Below are 6,307 nucleotides of genomic sequence, written 5' to 3' on the forward strand. Positions count from 1 at the left end.
TCGAAGGACCAGAGGGCCCGCGCCCTCGCGAAAGCGAATAAAGCGAAGCAAGCAAGCGAATATCAAAAATGCGAGGCGACTCACCGTGTCGTTGCCCGGCGCCTCCTGGGTGTCGACGTCGTCCTCCCGTTGGCGAGATCTCTGGCGTGCAAGGCGAAAGCATGCAACAGTCCGGTATAGCAAGCGGGCACGGACAGGCAGGTATAGCAAGCAGGCACAGATAGGCAGGATATCGAGCGATTAGGCCTTCGTGGTCTGCGATAGGCGACCGAGCACTCCGAGTTTGCACATGCAAAAACGGTAACGTGTGAGCTTCACGACGTTCGACTGGTGAGTGCCTCTCTTCGGCGTTCTCCGGCTCGCGCACCTGCGAAGTACGGCGCGAGCGAGTACCGAATTCTTCTCATAATTGGGGATGCCACCCGTGGGCGGGCAGCACGAGTCGGGTGAGTCGCGCGAATATCGACAAGTGTACTAATCGCGATCCACCGACGTTTCGCTAATAGGCGCGATAATTTAACCCGGTATAATTAATCAATACAAGAACCGTACCATTAACAATGTGAAACGACAACACGAAATCAATCTTATAATTAACTACTATTTACACTATGATACATGGCGGTGCGCCAAAAAACATTATTAAATATATTATTATTTGTAATATTAAGTAAATCCATATTGTGCAATTTTTTTATTTTAAAAATGGATATATTATTTTTCACACTTTTGTGACATTGTGAGAAAAATTAGTTCTTATTTTTTACTAATTTAAATTTTAAATTAGGTACATATATTATTAAGTATTGGAAGACAACAACATATTTAGACATGGCGCGGTTAAGATATGTGCAAGCGCGCTAGTGTAGCTTGATCTGCACCGTGATCTGTACCGAGCTGCTCTCTCGCTCTCTCGCTCTCTCGTAACGTTGAGCACGGCCGCAGGGAGAAGTGATCTGCGCAGTTCCTTGGGCCTAACAAACCCACGGCATTAACCCGAGTTCCCGACACCGCGGACATACACACACAACTACACATACTCGCGTCAGTGCAATTGAAAAAAGACACGCCTCACGGCTCATACTTGCGTCAGTGCAATTGAAAATAGACACGCCTCACGGCTCAAATTCGACAAGTGGTTCGTCCTGGCCGTTTTTGGAGCAGTACTGCTTGAAGGCCAATCACAGAAGAAGAAGAAGAAGAACGTTGAGCACGCACACTGTACGATACGTATCTCACATTGTAAGAAAAGCTGTACAAATATAAGATAAGTCAGGAGTACTTAATTGTCATCTACCAACTAAATAAAGGTCAAGGTATTTAGTAGTACAGCACATAACTCTCGATTTATTGCGTGTACCATCATATTCCTCGGGCATTTCTAATAGGTTATGGGCCCAGGATACGTGGCATAAAGAGAGGAATAATGGCAGACACACGCTTTACTATCGCAAAGTTGAACAACACAAACTTTCAAGTATGGAAGTGCAAGGTAGAATTACTACTAATTAAGGAAGATTTGTGGCACACGATCAGCGAGGCAAGACCGATACAGCCAGACGAAAGGTGGCTCAAAGCAGATAGGCAGGCACGTGCTACAATCGGTTTGTTAGTCGAAGATGACCAGTTACGGCATATTAGAGATACGAATAGCGCTAAGGAAGCGTGGACAGCACTGCAAAGTTATCACCAAAAGGCTTCTCTTACAAATCAAGTATTTTTATTTAAGAAAATCTGTAGTATGAAACTTTCAGAGAATAGTGATATGGAGAGTCATTTAAACGCAATGCTCAACTCAGTGGACCAGCTGACAGCCGTCGGAGAAACGTTAAAGGATAAAATGGTCATTGCTCTGTTGCTATGTAGTCTCCCGGAATCGTACAATACATTAATAACTGCTTTGGAGACGAGATCAAAAGACGAACTAACTATAGAACTCGTCAAAGGAAAACTTCTCGATGAAGACAGAAGACGGAAGAATGCAAGAGGTCAAGAGGACGAACGAGACGATAGAGCACTTAAGACGCAATCTAAGAAATTTACGAAAGCGACATCAGAGAAGCAGCATATGAAGATCTAAGAGACTATTGGCCCGTTTAGCATGCTTATATAGCTGATCACGAGTATGTAGACGAGCAATCAATTCAGGAGTCAGCCACTGCACAGGAGGCTTCCTGATGACAAAGTTACGAATAGGGGCAAAGGTGTCAAGTGCCCCCAACAATGCACCAGACAGCACTGCACACAATCTGTCCACATCAGTGTCTTCTGACACACCATCGATTTTAGACCGTACTGCGCCAGCAATGGATCCAAGGTAATCACAGAACTCATCCGTGTCAACAATTCCCCTGTAGTTGCGCCGAGAAATAGAGCACACCGGTCTAAGATTAGAGCTGAGAGACGTAGACAATTCCAAAAGATTATGACCAGCAATGAAAGGACTCTGAGATTTAGTGAATGATATAATTTTGTCCATATCATCTACTACAAGCACGTCAAGCCAAGAATCAGAAGTCGCAGTGTGATGGGTAGGCTCTGAGTTAACAATATGTAACGATAGACTAGAAATTAATTCGCGCAAATAATCCGCCTCAAAGTTAGTCAATGATAAATTGCAATTCAAGTCACCACCAATAATAATATTTTTGTAGAGATAAGAGAATTGGTTTAGAGACTCGACAAAGTCATACAAGAGTAGACCCTTAGGTCTTCTATAAATAGACGCAAATAACACCGATTCACCATCCGGTAGACGTATCTCGATAAGGAGATATTCAGGTGAATTATCACAGTCGTAATTAGAGGTGGCCAAGATCTTAACTTGAAGTGACTTATGCACGTAACACGCTACTCCACCACCCATCCGTCCCACTCTATCATGACGAACCAAGAAGTAATTGTCCAAGGCCACAGTCGCATCAGAGACATTCACATTGAGCCATGTTTCAGAGACAGAAATTAAATGATAAGAACGTGTGGCAAAATGCAGTATAATATAATCAATATGTCCCCGCAGGGAATTGGCGTTAAATTGAGCCACGCAAAACTGAGTAGACCTTAAAACCGAGCCACGATGAACAACGGATGGCAACGAGCAATCGGAACGCGCATGTCAAACCAACTTATCACGATCAGAAACCGAGTCAATCCGAATAACAGGCTTACCATCCGAGTGCCTGACATGTACACGACCCCCCCTCACCCAAACATACGCATAAGACTTGTCTTTAGCGGCACACGCTTTGTCTGCTGCAACAGCTCGTAAGTGTCTTTGGGAAGCAGCTCATTCACGTGCACACTCCGATCGGAACCGTTATCACAGACCTCCTTCTGCATGAGCACACGCCGAGCTCGGCTTTTTAGATATTACAGTATCACGAACCGCGGACGAGGCTAATGTAACGATATAAGTTAGTAGCTGAAGTAGGTAAGGGGCGGTCAGAAGCTCCCGCCGGTGCAGGCCTACGAGCGACAGCCCTAACGTTAAGAATGTGGCACGACAATTCCGGGATTTCTAATGCGCCGCAAACACATTATGAACACACTCAGAGGGGGTGACGGATATCGTGGCAGGCACACCAGATACAATCAACTCATTCCCGGTCTCACGCGCGACAGAACAAGAATCAGCACGTTCGCTCCTAAGCTCACGAATCTCATCCGTAAGGGCCTCACACCGCTGCTCCAACTCAACAATACGCAGGCTGTTACGCTCGACATTGCTCGCAATACAGTTTAACTTATCGAGTTTATCATTAAGTTCCATATTCGTTCGCCGCTGTTCCTCTACGAACGCCAAAAATTTCGCAGAGAAAGAGAAAGAGAGAGAGAGAGAGAGAGAGAGAGAGAGAGAGAGAGAGAGAGAGAGAGAAATAGATAGATAGATGATTTATTATGCCCGAGCAAAGGCTAAAGGGCAAATGTGATAAAGCATATACAATAATTGCAGTATTAAAGCAGTTAACAATCTAGTAGTTATTATACAGGATGAAATACGTTGCTCTCAATCAAGTGGCTACTTCAGGAAGCCATGCAGTCCACAATCACCAGCAGACACAGCAGTCGCAATACAGTACTAGGTGCGCAACTAAGTTCCCGGGTTTTTTTTATCAATAAAAAATGAAAAATTTTAAGAGAAATACAAAAAATGGCTTATTCAAAGTATCGTCTCTTGCTAACTATACATTTTCGCCATCTCTCTGGCAATACATGAATACCGCGACGATAAAACGACGCGTCTTTGGACCGAAACCATTTATCCAACCAATTTTGCACTTCTTCGAAATTGGTCAAGTGTAGCCCAGTCAATCCATGCGCCATTGACCGGAACAAGTGATAATCGGAAGGCGCCAGGTCTGGCGAATACGGCGGGTGCGGTAGCAGATCCCATTTCAGCGTTTTGATGGTGTCCTGGACGATGGAACTGCGATGGCACGGAGCGTTGTCGTGCTGCAATATCACTCGGTCGTGTCTCGTGTACCATTCTGGCTGTTTTTCGAGAATCTTCACAGGTAGTTTTCGATGGTGCATGTTCGCCGTAGGCCTCCTCAAGCAAACGACGTGCTTCAGCTGCATTTTTTTTCAAGTTAAAACAGAAAAGTAAAGCTTCCCGCAAATGCTGTTTATTTGGCACAAAATTCGATATCTCCATTGTTAGAAAAAATATTTTTGCGTTGCGATATGTATTGGTATAACGACTGGTTATTGTTAACAGATGTCCAAGCTATAACTTCAGACAACTTCAAACATTTAAATCGAGTACATGTGTTATTGGTGCTGTTGTGCCGTACCTCTGATTCGAGGGATCGGCACTGAGTTCTTTTGGATCCGCCGGGAGGAAGGAGGAATAATGTTGCCAGAGTTTTCTACTTGACGATATTTTAATAAAAGACCTTTTATTCTTGATACACTTGTTTCGTTGATTTCGTTGCCCTGACTCGCGGGCGTTCTCAATAGGATAGTTTTCGTTAGTCGTGCGCGATTAGCCTTACGTTCTAGACTGCCCGCCGCTTCTCGGAAGGGCGGGCTTTTATCACTCGCGTATTTGCTTCCGCGATGCTGACTTAGCTGTCAGCGCTTTTGCTTCCGGGTGAGTGACCGGGATGCCACTTGCAACACCCGGAATGCCAGCTCAGGTGGATTTGGCAATATTCGGAAGAAGCGCTGACAGCTAGGTGTCGAAATAACGACACGGCGACTTCCGCCTCACAACATCCCTTCCCCCTGGGGGAAAGAAAAACTGAGATTTCAAATTGAAGTTTTTCGCATTTATTCATCTTGTGATGTATTGTCATTTTCTAAAATTTTGTGTTTCTATTGTTATTATTATTATTTTATGTTCTTCGTTGTGTGAGGAAGTCGCGTCGCGTATTTTTGTTTGTTTTTCTTTTTACGCTCTTACATAGATCTGCACCATGGTGCGTGCGCTGTTATGAGATATACGGGATAGGTTGTATCGCATACAAATTTTGTTGTGTCGGAGCGCGTACATTTGTCTAGGTTATTTCCTTTTAGTGTTAGGTAATTTCGATCTTCTTTATTAATAACTAATAGAGTATATGAGGTTTTGGGGATTATGAATACATTTTTATTGTCGTACATCGGCGGGGGGGTTTACTCGCACATTTTTCGTAATTGGGGTAGGTGGTAATCGGGAAGGTTAGGATTGTGTAGACGTTGGAATTGTTGTAGTACGCATTTATTTTTACAAATTTTTCGATGTTTTTTCAATTGTCTATTTGTAATTTAAAAGAGGAGTGTGTCCCTCGGGGTAGGTGGGTTGTCGCTTCTCTTAATTCCGATACTAATGTTTCGAGTGGCAGTAGCTTTCATTTCTTTATAAATGCTTTTAGACGGTTGGCGTCTAGACACGGCGATTTTCGCCACACAACCTCCCTCCCTCCGTGGAAAAAAATACTGAGGCGTTCGAAGTTTTTCTTTATTTAGGTGTGTTTTTCTTTTCCCTGGGAGGTTACAATCTACTTTTCTTATGCTACTTTTGTGTTATTATTTTACCCTTTAACATCTTATCAAATCCCTTTTTTCTTTCTACTGCTTAGTTTTCTGTTGTGCGTGAGCCTTATTCCTCGATGAACGCTTTTAGCCTATTTGCATGTACGCGTATCGTCTTGCGTTTTACTTTAATGGTGTAGTTTACGTCGCTGTGTTTTTCCACGATCACGTACGGTCCTACCCATTGCGAATCGAGTTTTTTAGATCGTCCTCTTCGTACTGTTTCGTCGTGTAATAGTACCTTGTCTCCTATTTTGAATGTTTCCTTGTTGCATTTTTTGTCGAATTGCTG

At 43.7% G+C, this 6,307-nt stretch overlaps 1 long non-coding RNA gene across 2 annotated transcripts; it reads left to right on the forward strand.

The window, feature by feature from the left end:
* Positions 1–3,741: 3,741 nt before the first annotated feature.
* Positions 3,742–4,908, forward strand: LOC143905740 (uncharacterized). 2 transcript variants are annotated; one of them, XR_013259307.1, is made up of 3 exons: positions 3,742–4,082; positions 4,303–4,514; positions 4,718–4,908. It is a non-coding gene; the product is annotated as an uncharacterized LOC143905740 (long non-coding RNA). The 2 variants fall into 2 exon arrangements; XR_013259306.1 differs by having other exon boundaries at positions 3,742–4,514.
* The last annotated feature ends 1,399 nt before the right edge of the window (positions 4,909–6,307 follow it).

The sequence above is a fragment of the Temnothorax americanus genome, unplaced genomic scaffold, assembly GCF_048541705.1.
Source record: "Temnothorax americanus isolate GAGA-0224 unplaced genomic scaffold, ASM4854170v1 Scaffold66, whole genome shotgun sequence".
NCBI classification, from domain to species: domain Eukaryota; kingdom Metazoa; phylum Arthropoda; class Insecta; order Hymenoptera; family Formicidae; genus Temnothorax; species Temnothorax americanus.